Raw genomic sequence first — 16,022 nt, 5'->3', positions numbered from 1 at the left:
CTTTAACTCTGGATGTTGGGCTTTACCTCTAGATTTTGGGCTTTACGTCTAGATATTGGGCTTTACCTCTAGATTTTGGGTTTTAAATCTATATATTTGGCTTTTCCTCTAGATGTTGGGCTTTACTCCTAGATATCTGGCTTTACCTCTAGATGTTGGGCTTTACCTCTAGATTTTGGGTTTTCCATCTGGATTTTTGGCTTCTCTCTAGAATCTGGGCTTTACCTCCAGACGTTGGGCTTTACCTCTAGATTCTGGGCTCTACCACTAGGTCTTGATCTTTACCTCTAGATATTGGACTTTACCTCTAGATGTTGGGCTTTACCCCTAGATATCTGGCTTTACGTCTAGATGTTGGTCTTTACCTCTAGATTTTGGGCTCTACCACTAGGTCTTGGGCTTTACCTCTAGATTTTGGTCTTTACGTCTAGATATTGGGCTTTACCTCTAGATTTTGGGTTTTAAATCTATATATTTGGCTTTTCCTCTAGATGTTGGGCTTTACCTCTAGATATCTGGCTTTACGTCTAGATGTTGGGCTTTACCTCTAGATTTTGGGCTCTACCACTAGGTCTTGGGCTTTTCCTCTAGATTTTGGACTTTACCACTAGAAGTTAGGCTTCAGATCTAGAAGTTGGGCTTTACATCTAGATTTTGGGCTTTACGTCTATATATTGGTCTTTACCTCTAGATTTTGGGTTTTAAATCTATATATTTGGCTTTTCCTCTAGATGTTGGGCTTTACCTCTAGATATCTGGCTTTACGTCTAGATGTTGGGCTTTACCTCTAGATTTTGGGCTCTACCACTAGATCTTGGGCTTTACCTCTAGATTTTGGACTTTACGTCTAGAAGGTAGGCTTTAGATCTAGAAGTTGGGCTTTACCTCTAGATTTTGGGTTTTAAATCTATATATTTGGCTTTTCCTCTAGATGTTGGGCTTTACCTCTAGATATCTGGCCTTACGTCTAGATGTTGGGCTTTAACTCTAGATTTTGGGCTCTACCACTAGGTCTTGGGCTTTACATCTAGAATTTGGGCTTTACTTCTAGATATTGGTCTTTACCTCTAGATTTTGGGTTTTAAATCTATATATTTGGCTTTTCCTCTAGATGTTGGGCTTTACCTCTAGATATCTGGCTTTACGTCTAGATGTGTGGCTTTACCTCTAGATTTTGGACTTTACGTCTAGAAGTTAGGCTTTGGATCTAGAAGTTGGGCTTTACATCTAGAAGTTGGGCTTTACGTCTCGATATTGGACTTTACCTCTAGATTTTGGGATTTAAATCTATATATTTGACTTTTCCTCTAGATGTTGGGCTTTACCCCTAGATATCTGGCTTTACCTCTAGATGATGGGCTTTACCTCTAGATTTTGGGTTTTCCATCTGGATTTTTGGCTTCTCTCTAGAATCTGGGCTTTACCTCCAGACGTTGGGCTTTACCTCTAGATGTTGGGTTTTACCTCTAGATGTTGGTCTTTAAGTCTAGATATTGGACTTTAACTCTAGATGTCGGGTTTTACATCTAGATGTTTTGCTTTACATTTAGATGTTGGGCTTTATCTCTAGATTTTGGGTTTTAAATCTATATATTTGGCTTTTCCTCTAGATGTTGGGCTTTACCTCTAGATATCTGGCTTTACGTCTAGATGTGTGGCTTTACCTCTAGATTTTGGACTTTACCTCTAGAAGTTGGGCTTTACCTCTAGACTTTGGCTTTACCTCAAGAAGTTCAACTTTAACTCTGGATGTTGGGCTTTACCTCTAGATTTTGGGCTTTACGTCTAGATATTGGGCTTTACCTCTAGATTTTGGGTTTTAAATCTATATATTTGGCTTTTCCTCTAGATGTTGGGCTTTACCCCTAGATATCTGGCTTTACCTCTAGATGTTGGGCTTTACCTCTAGATTTTGGGTTTTCCATCTGGATTTTTGGCTTCTCTCTAGAATCTGGGCTTTACCTCCAGACGTTGGGCTTTACCTCTAGATTCTGGGCTCTACCACTAGGTCTTGATCTTTACCTCTAGATTTTGGACTTTACCTCTAGATGTTGGGCTTTACCCCTAGATATCTGGCTTTACGTCTAGATGTTGGTCTTTACCTCTAGATTTTGGGCTCTACCACTAGGTCTTGGGCTTTACCTCTAGATTTTGGTCTTTACGTCTAGATATTGGGCTTTACCTCTAGATTTTGGGTTTTAAATCTATATATTTGGCTTTTCCTCTAGATGTTGGGCTTTACCTCTAGATATCTGGCTTTACGTCTAGATGTTGGGCTTTACCTCTAGATTTTGGGCTCTACCACTAGGTCTTGGGCTTTTCCTCTAGATTTTGGACTTTACCACTAGAAGTTAGGCTTCAGATCTAGAAGTTGGGCTTTACATCTAGATTTTGGGCTTTACGTCTATATATTGGTCTTTACCTCTAGATTTTGGGTTTTAAATCTATATATTTGGCTTTTCCTCTAGATGTTGGGCTTTACCTCTAGATATCTGGCCTTACGTCTAGATGTTGGGCTTTAACTCTAGATTTTGGGCTCTACCACTAGGTCTTGGGCTTTACATCTAGAATTTGGGCTTTACTTCTAGATATTGGTCTTTACCTCTAGATTTTGGGTTTTAAATCTATATATTTGGCTTTTCCTCTAGATGTTGGGCTTTACCTCTAGATATCTGGCTTTACGTCTAGATGTGTGGCTTTACCTCTAGATTTTGGACTTTACGTCTAGAAGTTAGGCTTTGGATCTAGAAGTTGGGCTTTACATCTAGAAGTTGGGCTTTACGTCTCGATATTGGACTTTACCTCTAGATTTTGGGATTTAAATCTATATATTTGACTTCTCCTCTAGATGTTGGGCTTTACCCCTAGATACTGGCTTTACCTCTAGATAATGGGCTTTAGCTCTAGATTTTGGGTTTTCCATCTGGATTTTTGGCTTCTCTCTAGAATCTGGGCTTTACCTCCAGACGTTGGGCTTTACCTCTAGATGTTGGGTTTTACCTCTAGATGTTGGTCTTTAAGTCTAGATATTGGACTTTAACTCTAGATGTCGGGTTTTACATCTAGATGTTTTGCTTTACATTTAGATGTTGGGCTTTATCTCTAGATTTTGGGTTTTAAATCTATATATTTGGCTTTTCCTCTAGATGTTGGGCTTTACCTCTAGATATCTGGCTTTACGTCTAGATGTGTGGCTTTACCTCTAGATTTTGGACTTTACCTCTAGAAGTTGGGCTTTACCTCTAGACTTTGGCTTTACCTCAAGAAGTTCAACTTTAACTCTGGATGTTGGGCTTTACCTCTAGATTTTGGGCTTTACGTCTAGATATTGGGCTTTACCTCTAGACTTTGGGTTTTAAATCTATATATTTGTCTTTTCCTCTAGATGTTGGGCTTTACTCCTAGATATCTGGCTTTACCTCCAGATGTTGGGCTTTACCTCTAGATTTTGGGTTTTCCATCTGGATTTTTGGCTTCTCTCTAGAATCTGGGCTTTACCTCCAGACGTTGGGCTTTACCTCTAGATTCTGGGCTCTACCACTAGGTCTTGATCTTTACCCCTAGATTTTGGACTTTACCTCTAGATGTTGGGCTTTACCCCTAGATATCTGGCTTTACGTCTAGATGTTGGTCTTTACCTCTAGATTTTGGGCTCTACCACTAGGTCTTGGGCTTTACCTCTAGATTTTGGTCTTTACGTCTAGATATTGGGCTTTACCTCTAGATTTTGGGTTTTAAATCTATATATTTGGCTTTTCCTCTAGATGTTGGGCTTTACCTCTAGATATCTGGCTTTACGTCTAGATGTTGGGCTTTACCTCTAGATTTTGGGCTCTACCACTAGGTCTTGGGCTTTTCCTCTAGATTTTGGACTTTACCACTAGAAGTTAGGCTTTAGATCTAGAAGTTGGGCTTTACATCTAGATCTTGGGCTTTACGTCTAGATATTGGTCTTTACCTCTAGATTTTGGGTTTTAAATCTATATATTTGGCTTTTCCTCTAGATGTTGGGCTTTACCTCTAGATATCTGGCTTTACGTCTAGATGTTGGGCTTTACCTCTAGATTTTGGGCTCTACCACTAGATCTTGGGCTTTACCTCTAGATTTTGGACTTTACGTCTAGAAGTTAGGCTTTAGATCTAGAAGTTAGGTTTTACCTCTAGATTTTGGGTTTTAAATCTATATATTTGGCTTTTCCTCTAGATGTTGGGCTTTACCTCTAGATATCTGGCTTTACGTCTAGATGTTGGGCTTTAACTCTAAATTTTGGGCTCTACCACTAGGTCTTGGGCTTTACATCTACATTTTGGGCTTTACGTCTAGATATTGGTCTTTACCTATAGATTTTGGGTTTTAAATCTATATATTTGGCTTTTCCTCTAGATGTTGGGCTTTACCTCTAGATATCTGGCTTTACGTCTAGATGTTGGGCTTTACCTCTAGATTTTGGACTTTACGTCTAGAAGTTAGGCTTTGGATCTAGAAGTTGGTCTTTACATCTAGAAGTTGGGCTTTACGTCTAGATATTGGGCTTTACCTCTAGATTTTGGGTTTTAAATCTATATATTTGGCTTTTCCTCTAGATGTTGGGCTTTACTCCTAGATATCTGGCTTTACCTCTAGATGTTGGGCTCTACCTCTAGATTTTGGGCCTTACCTCTAGAAGTTGAGGGTTACATCTATATGGTTGGCTTTAACTGTAGATGTCGGGCCTTAACACTTGATTTTGGAATTCACCTCTAGATGTTAGGCTTTACCTCTAGATTCTGGGCTTTACCTCTAGATGTTGGGATTACATCTAGACGTTGGACTTTATCTCTAGAATTTGGGCTATACCTCTATATGTTGGGCTTTACCTCTAGAGTTTGGGTTTTATATCTAGATGTTTGCCTTTACCTCTGTAAGTTATGCTTTACCTGCAGACATTGGGCTGTAGGACTAGATGATGGGCTTTACCTCTAGAAGTTGGGCTTTACCTCTAGATTTTGGGTTTACCTCTAAATGATGCGCTTAAACTCTAAATATTGGGCTTTACCTCTAGATGTTGGGCTTTAGATTTAGAAGTTGGGCTTTACATCTATATTTTGGGCTTTAGATCTAGAAGTTGGGCTTTACATCTAGATTTTGGTCTTTACGTCTAGATATCGGGCTTTACCTCTAGATTTTGGGGTTTAAATCTATATATTTGGCTTTTCCTCTAGATGTTGGGCTTTACCACTAGATATCTGGCTTTACCTCAAGATGTTGGACTTTACCCCTAGATTTTGGGCTCTACCACTAGGTCTTGGGCTTTACCTCTAGATTTTGGTCTTTACGTCTAGATATTGGGCTTTACCTCTAGATTTTGGGTTTTAAATCTATATATTTGGCTTTTCCTCTAGATGTTGGGCTTTACCTCTAGATATCTGGCTTTACGTCTAGATGTTGGGCTTTACCTCTAGATTTTGGGCTCTACCACTAGATCTTGGGCTTTACCTCTAGATTTTGGACTTTACGTCTAGAAGTTAGGCTTTAGATCTAGAAGTTAGGTTTTATCTCTAGATTTTGGGTTTTAAATCTATATATTTGGCTTTTCCTCTAGATGTTGGGCTTTACCTCTAGATATCTGGCTTTACGTCTAGATGTTGGGCTTTAACTCTAAATTTTGGGCTCTACCACTAGGTCTTGGGCTTTACATCTACATTTTGGGCTTTACGTCTAGATATTGGTCTTTACCTATAGATTTTGGGTTTTAAATCTATATATTTGGCTTTTCCTCTAGATGTTGGGCTTTACCTCTAGATATCTGGCTTTACGTCTAGATGTTGGGCTTTACCTCTAGATTTTGGACTTTACGTCTAGAAGTTAGGCTTTGGATCTAGAAGTTGGTCTTTACATCTAGAAGTTGGGCTTTACGTCTAGATATTGGGCTTTACCTCTAGATTTTGGGTTTTAAATCTATATATTTGGCTTTTCCTCTAGATGTTGGGCTTTACTCCTAGATATCTGGCTTTACCTCTAGATGTTGGGCTCTACCTCTAGATTTTGGGCCTTACCTCTAGAAGTTGAGGGTTACATCTATATGGTTGGCTTTAACTGTAGATGTCGGGCCTTAACACTTGATTTTGGAATTCACCTCTAGATGTTAGGCTTTACCTCTAGATTCTGGGCTTTACCTCTAGATGTTGGGATTACATCTAGACATTGGACTTTATCTCTAGAATTTGGGCTATACCTCTATATGTTGGGCTTTACCTCTAGAGTTTGGGTTTTATATCTAGATGTTTGCCTTTACCTCTGTAAGTTATGCTTTACCTGCAGACATTGGGCTGTAGGACTAGATGATGGGCTTTACCTCTAGAAGTTGGGCTTTACCTCTAGATTTTGGGTTTACCTCTAAATGATGCGCTTAAACTCTAAATATATGGGCTTTACCTCTAGATGTTGGGCTTTAGATTTAGAAGTTGGGCTTTACATCTATATTTTGGGCTTTAGATCTAGAAGTTGGGCTTTACATCTAGATTTTGGTCTTTACGTCTAGATATCGGGCTTTACCTCTAGATTTTGGGGTTTAAATCTATATATTTGGCTTTTCCTCTAGATGTTGGGCTTTACCACTAGATATCTGGCTTTACCTCAAGATGTTGGACTTTACCCCTAGATTTTGGGCTCTACCACTAGGTCTTGGGCTTTACCTCTAGATTTTGGTCTTTACGTCTAGATATTGGGCTTTACCTCTAGATTTTGGGTTTTAAATCTATATATTTGGCTTTTCCTCTAGATGTTGGGCTTTACCTCTAGATATCTGGCTTTACGTCTAGATGTTGGGCTTTTACTCTAGATTTTGGACTCTACCACTAGGTCTTGGGCTTTACATCTAGATTTTGGGCTTTTCGTCTAGATATTGGGCTTTACCTCTAGATTTTGGGTTTTAAATCTATATATTTGGCTTTTCCTCTAGATGTTGGTCTTTACCTCTAGATATCTGGCTTTACGTCAAGATGTTGGGCTTTACCTCTAGATTTTGGGCACTACCACTAGGTCTTGGGCTTTACGTCTAGATTTTGGACTTTACCTCTAGAAGTTAGGCTTTAGATCTAGAAGTTGGGCTTTACATCTAGATTTTGGGCTTTACATCTAGATATTGGTCTTTACCTCTAGATTTTGTGTTTTAAATCTATATATTTGGCTTTTCCTCTAGATGTTGGGCTTTACCTCTAGATATCTGGCTTTACGTCTAGATGTTGGGCTTTACCTCTAGATTTTGGGCTCTACCACTAGGTCTTGGGCTTTTCCTCTAGATTTTGGACTTTACCACTAGAAGTTAGGCTTTAGATCTAGAAGTTGGGCTTTACATCTAGATCTTGGGCTTTACGTCTAGATATTGGTCTTTACCTCTAGATTTTGGGTTTTAAATCTATATATTTGGCTTTTCCTCTAGATGTTGGGCTTTACCTCTAGATATCTGGCTTTACGTCTAGATGTTGGGCTTTAACACTAAATTTTGTGCTCTACCACTAGGTCTTGGGCTTTACATCTACATTTTGGGCTTTACGTCTAGATATTGGTCTTTACCTCTAGATTTTGGGTTTTAAATCTATATATTTGGCTTTTCCTCTAGATGTTGGGCTTTACCTCTAGATATCTGGCTTTACGTCTAGATGTTGGGCTTTACCTCTAGATTTTGGGCTCTACCACTAGATCTTGGGCTTTACCTCTAGATTTTGGACTTTACGTCTAGAAGTTAGGCTTTAGATCTAGAAGTTGGGCTTTACCTCTAGATTTTGGGTTTTAAATCTATATATTTGGCTTTTCCTCTAGATGTTGGGCTTTACCTCTAGATATCTGGCTTTACGTCTAGATGTGTGGCTTTACCTCTAGATTTTGGACTTTACGTCTAGAAGTTAGGCTTTGGATCTAGAAGTTGGGCTTTACATCTAGAAGTTGGGCTTTACGTCTCGATATTGGACTTTACCTCTAGATTTTGGGATTTAAATCTATATATTTGACTTTTCCTCTAGATGTTGGGCTTTACCCCTAGATATCTGGCTTTACCTCTAGATGATGGGCTTTACCTCTAGATTTTGGGTTTTCCATCTGGATTTTTGGCTTCTCTCTAGAATCTGGGCTTTACCTCCAGACGTTGGGCTTTACCTCTAGATGTTGGGTTTTACCTCTAGATGTTGGTCTTTAAGTCTAGATATTGGAGTTTAACTCTAGATGTCGGGTTTTACATCTAGATGTTTTGCTTTACATTTAGATGTTGGGCTTTATCTCTAGATTTTGGGTTTTAAATCTATATATTTGGCTTTTCCTCTAGATGTTGGGCTTTACCTCTAGATATCTGGCTTTACGTCTAGATGTGTGGCTTTACCTCTAGATTTTGGACTTTACCTCTAGAAGTTGGGCTTTACCTCTAGACTTTGGCTTTACCTCAAGAAGTTCAACTTTAACTCTGGATGTTGGGCTTTACCTCTAGATTTTGGGCTTTACGTCTAGATATTGGGCTTTACCTCTAGATTTTGGGTTTTAAATCTATATATTTGGCTTTTCCTCTAGATGTTGGGCTTTACTCCTAGATATCTGGCTTTACCTCCAGATGTTGGGCTTTACCTCTAGATTTTGGGTTTTCCATCTGGATTTTTGGCTTCTCTCTAGAATCTGGGCTTTACCTCCAGACGTTGAGCTTTACCTCTAGATTTTGGGCTCTACCACTAGGTCTTGATCTTTACCTCTAGATTTTGGACTTTACCTCTAGATGTTGGGCTTTACCTCTAGATATCTGGCTTTACGTCTAGATGTTGGTCTTTACCTCTAGATTTTGGGCTCTACCACTAGGTCTTGGGCTTTACGTCTAGATTTTGGACTTTACCTCTAGAAGTTAGGCTTTAGATCTAGAAGTTGGGCTTTACATCTAGATTTTGGGCTTTACGTCTAGATATTGGGCTATACCTCTAGATTTTGGGTTTTAAATCTATATATTTGGCTTTTCCTCTAGATGTTGGTCTTTACCCCTAGATATCTGGCTTTACGTCAAGATGTTGGGCTTTACCTCTAGATTCTGGGCACTACCACTAGGTCTTGGGCTTTACGTCTAGATTTTGGACTTTACCTCTAGAAGTTAGGCTTTAGATCTAGAAGTTGGGCTTTACATCTAGATTTTGGGCTTTACATCTAGATATTGGTCTTTACCTCTAGATTTTGTGTTTTAAATCTATATATTTGGCTTTTCCTCTAGGTGTTGGGCTTTACCTCTAGATATCTGGCTTTACGTCTAGATGTTGGGCTTTACCTCTAGATTTTGGGCTCTACCACTAGGTCTTGGGCTTTTCCTCTAGATTTTGGACTTTACCACTAGAAGTTAGGCTTTAGATCTAGAAGTTGGGCTTTACATCTAGATCTTGGGCTTTACGTCTAGATATTGGTCTTTACCTCTAGATTTTGGGTTTTAAATCTATATATTTGGCTTTTCCTCTAGATGTTGGGCTTTACCTCTAGATATCTGGCTTTACGTCTAGATGTTGGGCTTTAACACTAAATTTTGTGCTCTACCACTAGGTCTTGGGCTTTACATCTACATTTTGGGCTTTACGTCTAGATATTGGTCTTTACCTCTAGATTTTGGGTTTTAAATCTATATATTTGGCTTTTCCTCTAGATGTTGGGCTTTACCTCTAGATATCTGGCTTTACGTCTAGATGTTGGGCTCTACCTCTAGATTTTGGGCCTTACCTCTAGAAGTTGAGGGTTACATCTATATGGTTGGCTTTAACTGTAGATGTCGGGCCTTAACACTTGATTTTGGAATTCACCTCTAGATGTTAGGCTTTACCTCTAGATTCTGGGCTTTACCTCTAGATGTTTGGATTACATCTAGACGTTGGACTTTATCTCTAGAATTTGGGCTATACCTCTATATGTTGGGCTTTACCTCTAGAGTTTGGGTTTTATATCTAGATGTTTGCCTTTACCTCTGTAAGTTATGCTTTACCTGCAGACATTGGGCTGTAGGACTAGATGATGGGCTTTACCTCTAGAAGTTGGGCTTTACCTCTAGATTTTGGGTTTACCTCTAAATGATGCGCTTAAACTCTAAATATTGGGCTTTACCTCTAGACGTTGGGCTTTAGATTTAGAAGTTGGGCTTTACATCTATATTTTGGGCTTTAGATCTAGAAGTTGGGCTTTACATCTAGATTTTGGTCTTTACGTCTAGATATCGGGCTTTACCTCTAGATTTTGGGGTTTAAATCTATATATTTGGCTTTTCCTCTAGATGTTGGGCTTTACCACTAGATATCTGGCTTTACCTCAAGATGTTGGACTTTACCCCTAGATTTTGGGCTCTACCACTAGGTCTTGGGCTTTACCTCTAGATTTTGGTCTTTACGTCTAGATATTGGGCTTTACCTCTAGATTTTGGGTTTTAAATCTATATATTTGGCTTTTCCTCTAGATGTTGGGCTTTACCTCTAGATATCTGGCTTTACGTCTAGATGTTGGGCTTTAACTCTAGATTTTGGACTCTACCACTAGGTCTTGGGCTTTACCTCTAGATTTTGGGCTTTACGTCTAGATATTGGTCTTTACCTCTAGATTTTGGGTTTTAAATCTATATATTTGGCTTTTCCTCTAGATGTTGGTCTTTACCTCTAGATATCTGGCTTTACGTCTAGATGTTGGGTTTTACCTCTAGATTTTGGACTTTACGTCTAGAAGTTAGCTTTGGATCTAGAAGTTGGGCTTTACATCTAGAAGTTGGGCTTTACGTCTCGATATTGGACTTTACCTCTAGATTTTGGGTTTTAAATCTATATATTTGGCTTTTCCTCTAGATGTTGGGCTTTACCTCTAGATTTTGGGTTTTCCATCTGGATTTTTGGCTTCTCTCTAGAATCTGGGCTTTACCTCCAGACGTTGGGCTTTACATCTAGATGTTGGGTTTTACCTCTAGATGTTGGTCTTTAAGTCTAGATATTGGACTTTACTTCTAGATGTCGAGTTTTACATCTAGATGTTTTGCTTTACATTTAGATGTTGGGCTTTATCTCTAGATTTTGGGTTTTAAATCTATATATTTGGCTTTTCCTCTAGATGTTGGGCTTTACCTCTAGATATCTGGCTTTACGTCTAGATCTGTGGCTTTACCTCTAGATTTTGGACTTTACCTCTAGAAGTTGGGCTTTACCTCTAGACTTTGGCTTTACCTCAAGAAGTTCAACTTTAACTCTGGATGTTGGGCTTTACCTCTAGATTTTGGGCTTTACGTCTAGATATTGGGCTTTACCTCTAGATTTTGGGTTTTAAATCTATATATTTGGCTTTTCCTCTAGATGTTGGGCTTTACTCCTAGATATCTGGCTTTACCTCCAGATGTTGGGCTTTACCTCTAGATTTTGGGTTTTCCATCTGGATTTTTGGCTTCTCTCTAGAATCTGGGCTTTACCTCCAGACGTTGAGCTTTACCTCTAGATTTTGGGCTCTACCACTAGGTCTTGATCTTTACCTCTAGATTTTGAACTTTACCTCTAGATGTTGGGCTTTACCTCTAGATATCTGGCTTTACGTCTAGATGTTGGTCTTTACCTCTAGATTTTGGGCTCTACCACTAGGTCTTGGGCTTTACGTCTAGATTTTGGACTTTACCTCTAGAAGTTAGGCTTTAGATCTAGAAGTTGGGCTTTACAACTAGATTTTGGGCTTTACATCTAGATTTTGGGCTTTACGTCTAGATATTGGGCTATACCTCTAGATTTTGGGTTTTAAATCTATATATTTGGCTTTTCCTCTAGATGTTGGGCTTTACCCCTAGATATCTGGCTTCACGTCTAGATGTTGGGCTTTACCTCTAGATTTTGGGCTCTACCACTAGGTCTTGGGCTTTTCCTCTAGATTTTGGACTTTACCACTAGAAGCTAGGCTTTAGATCTAGAAGTTGGGCTTTACATCTAGATCTTGGGCTTTACGTCTAGATATTGGTCTTTACCTCTAGATTTTGGGTTTTAAATCTATATATTTGGCTTTTCCTCTAGATGTTGGGCTTTACCTCTAGATATCTGGCTTTACGTCTAGATGTTGGGCTTTAACACTAAATTTTGTGCTCTACCACTAGGTCTTGGGCTTTACATCTACATTTTGGGCTTTACGTCTAGATATTGGTCTTTACCTCTAGATTTTGGGTTTTAAATCTATATATTTGTCTTTTCCTCTAGATGTTGGGCTTTACCTCTAGATATCTGGCTTTACGTCTAGATGTTGGGCTTTACCTCTAGATTTTGGACTTTACGTCTAGAAGTTAGGCTTTGGATCTAGAAGTTGGTCTTTACATCTAGAAGTTGGGCTTTACGTCTCTATATTGGACTTTACCTCTAGATTTTGGGATTTAAATCTATATATTTGACTTTTCCTCTAGATGTTGGGCTTTACCCCTAGATATCTGGCTTTACCTCTAGATGATGGGCTTTACCTCTAGATTTTGGGTTTTCCATCTGGATTTTTGGCTTCTCTCTAGAATCTGGGCTTTACCTCCAGACGTTGGGCTTTACCTCTAGATGTTGGGTTTTACCTCTAGATGTTGGTCTTTAAGTCTAGATATTGGACTTTAACTCTAGATGTCGGGTTTTACATCTAGATGTTTTGCTTTACATTTAGATGTTGGGCTTTATCTCTAGATTTTGGGTTTTAAATCTATATATTTGGCTTTTCCTCTAGATGTTGGGCTTTACCTCTAGATATCTGGCTTTACGTCTAGATGTGTGGCTTTACCTCTAGATTATGGACTTTACCTCCAGAAGTTGGGCTTTACCTCTAGACTTTGGCTTTACCTCAAGAAGTTCAACTTTAACTCTGGATGTTGGGCTTTACCTCTAGATTTTGGGCTTTATGTCTAGATATTGGGCTTTACCTCTAGATTTTGGGTTTTAAATCTATATATTTGGCTTTTCCTCTAGATGTTGGGCTTTACTCCTAGATATCTGGCTTTACCTCTAGATGTTGGGCTCTACCTCTAGATTTTGGGCCTTACCTCTAGAAGTTGAGGGTTACATCTATATGGTTGGCTTTAACTGTAGATGTCGGGCCTTAACACTTGATTTTGGAATTCACCTCTAGATGTTAGGCTTTACCTCTAGATTCTGGGCTTTACCTCTAGATGTTGGGATTACATCTAGACGTTGGACTTTATCTCTAGAATTTGGGCTATACCTCTATATGTTGGGCTTTACCTCTAGAGTTTGGGTTTTATATCTAGATGTTTGCCTTTACCTCTCTAAGTTATGCTTTACCTGCAGACATTGGGCTGTAGGACTAGATGATGGCTTTACCTCTAGAAGTTGGGCTTTACCTCTAGATTTTGGGTTTACCTCTAAATGATGCGCTTAAACTCTAAATATTGGGCTTTACCTCTAGATGTTGGGCTTTAGATTTAGAAGTTGGGCTTTACATCTATATTTTGGGCTTTAGATCTAGAAGTTGGGCTTTACATCTAGATTTTGGTCTTTACGTCTAGATATCAGGCTTTACCTCTAGATTTTGGGGTTTAAATCTATATATTTGGCTTTTCCTCTAGATGTTGGGCTTTACCTCTAGATATCTGGCTTTACGTCTAGATGTTGGGCTTTAACTCTAGATTTTGGACTCTACCACTAGGTCTTCGGCTTTACATCTAGATTTTGGGCTTTACGTCTAGATATTGGTCTTTACCTCTAGATTTTGGGTTTTAAATCTATATATTTGGCTTTTCCTCTAGATGTTGGTCTTTACCTCTAGATATCTGGCTTTACGTCTAGATGTTGGGTTTTACCTCTAGATTTTGGACTTTACATCTAGAAGTTAGGCTTTGGATCTAGAAGTTGGGCTTTACATCTAGAAGTTGGGCTTTACGTCTCGATATTGGACTTTACCTCTAGATTTTGGTCTTTACGTCTAGATATTGGGCTTTACCTCTAGATTTTGGGGTTTAAATCTATATATTTGACTTTTCCTCTAGATGTTGGGCTTTACCCCTAGATATCTGGCTTTACCTCTAGATGATGGGCTTTACCTCTAGATTTTGGGTTTTCCATCTGGATTTTTGGCTTCTCTCTAGAATCTGGGCTTTACCTCCAGACGTTGGGCTTTACCTCTAGATGTTGGGTTTTACCTCTAGATGTTGGTCTTTAAGTCTAGATATTGGAGTTTAACTCTAGATGTCGGGTTTTACATCTAGATGTTTTGCTTTACATTTAGATGTTGGGCTTTATCTCCAGATTTTGGGTTTTAAATCTATATATTTGGCTTTTCCTCTAGATGTTGGGCTTTACCTCTAGATATCTGGCTTTACGTCTAGATGTGTGGCTTTACCTCTAGATTTTGGACTTTACCTCTAGAAGTTGGGCTTTACCTCTAGACTTTGGCTTTACCTCAAGAAGTTCAACTTTAACTCTGGATGTTGGGCTTTACCTCTAGATTTTGGGCTTTACGTCTAGATATTGGGCTTTACCTCTAGATTTTGGGTTTTAAATCTATATATTTGGCTTTTCCTCTAGATGTTGGGCTTTACTCCTAGATATCTGGCTTTACCTCTAGATGTTGGGCTTTACCTCTAGATTTTGGGTTTTCCATCTGGATTTTTGGCTTCTCTCTAGAATCTGGGCTTTACCTCCAGACGTTGGGCTTTACCTCTAGATTCTGGGCTCTACCACTAGGTCTTGATCTTTACCTCTAGATTTTGGACTTTACCTCTAGATGTTGGGCTTTACCCCTAGATATCTGGCTTTACGTCTAGATGTTGGTCTTTACCTATAGATTTTGGGCTCTACAACTAGGTCTTGGGCTTTACCTCTAGATTTTGGACTTTACCTCTAGAAGTTGGGCTTTACCTCTAGACTTTGGCTTTACATCAAGAAGTTCAACTTTAACTCTGGATGTTTGGCTTTACCTCTAGATTTTGGTCTTTACGTCTAGATATTGGGCTTTACCTCTAGATTTTGGGTTTTAAATCTATATATTTGGCTTTTCCTCTAGATGTTGACCTTTACCTCTAGATATCCGGCTTTACGTCTAGATGTTGGGCTTTACCTCTAGATTTTGGGCTCTACCACTAGATCTTGGGCTTTACCTCTAGATTTTGGACTTTACGTCTAGAAGTTAGGCTTTAGATCTAGAAGTTGGGCTTTACCTCTAGATTTTGGGTTTTAAATCTATATATTTGGCTTTTCCTCTAGATGTTGGGCTTTACCTCTAGATATCTGGCTTTACGTCTAGATGTTGGGCTTTAACTCTAGATTTTGGGCTCTACCACTAGGTCTTGGGCTTTACATCTAGAATTTGGGCTTTACTTCTAGATATTGGTCTTTACCTCTAGATTTTGGGTTTTAAATCTATATATTTGGCTTTTCCTCTAGATGTTGGGCTTTACCTCTAGATATCTGGCTTTACGTCTAGATGTTGGGCTTTACCTCTAGATTTTGGACTTTACGTCTAGAAGTTAGGCTTTGGATCTAGAAGTTGGGCTTTACATCTAGAAGTTGGGCTTTACGTCTCGATATTGGACTTTACCTCTAGATTTTGGGATTTAAATCTATATATTTGACTTTTCCTCTAGATGTTGGGCTTTACCCCTAGATATCTGGCTTTACCTCTAGATGATGGGCTTTACCTCTAGATTTTGGGTTTTCCATCTGGATTTTTGGCTTCTCTCTAGAATCTGGGCTTTACCTCCAGACGTTGGGCTTTACCTCTAGATGTTGGGTTTTACCTCTAGATGTTGGTCTTTAAGTCTAGATATTGGACTTTACCTCTAGATGTCGGGTTTTACATCTAGATGTTTTGCTTTACATTTAGATGTTGGGCTTTATCTCTAGATTTTGGGTTTTAAATCTATATATTTGGCTTTTCCTCTAGATGTTGGGCTTTACCTCTAGATATCTGGCTTTACGTCTAGATGTGTGGCTTTACCTCTAGATTTTGGACTTTACCTCTAGAAGTTGGGCTTTACCTCTAGAATTTGGCTTTACCTCAAGAAGTTCAACTTTAACTCTGGATGTTGGGCTTTACCTCTAGA

This window comes from Leptosomus discolor, chromosome 26, assembly GCF_034619465.1.
Source record: "Leptosomus discolor isolate bLepDis1 chromosome 26, bLepDis1.hap2, whole genome shotgun sequence".
NCBI classification, from domain to species: Eukaryota; Metazoa; Chordata; class Aves; order Leptosomiformes; family Leptosomidae; genus Leptosomus; species Leptosomus discolor.
Note: the sequence above shows the minus strand (reverse complement) of the source record.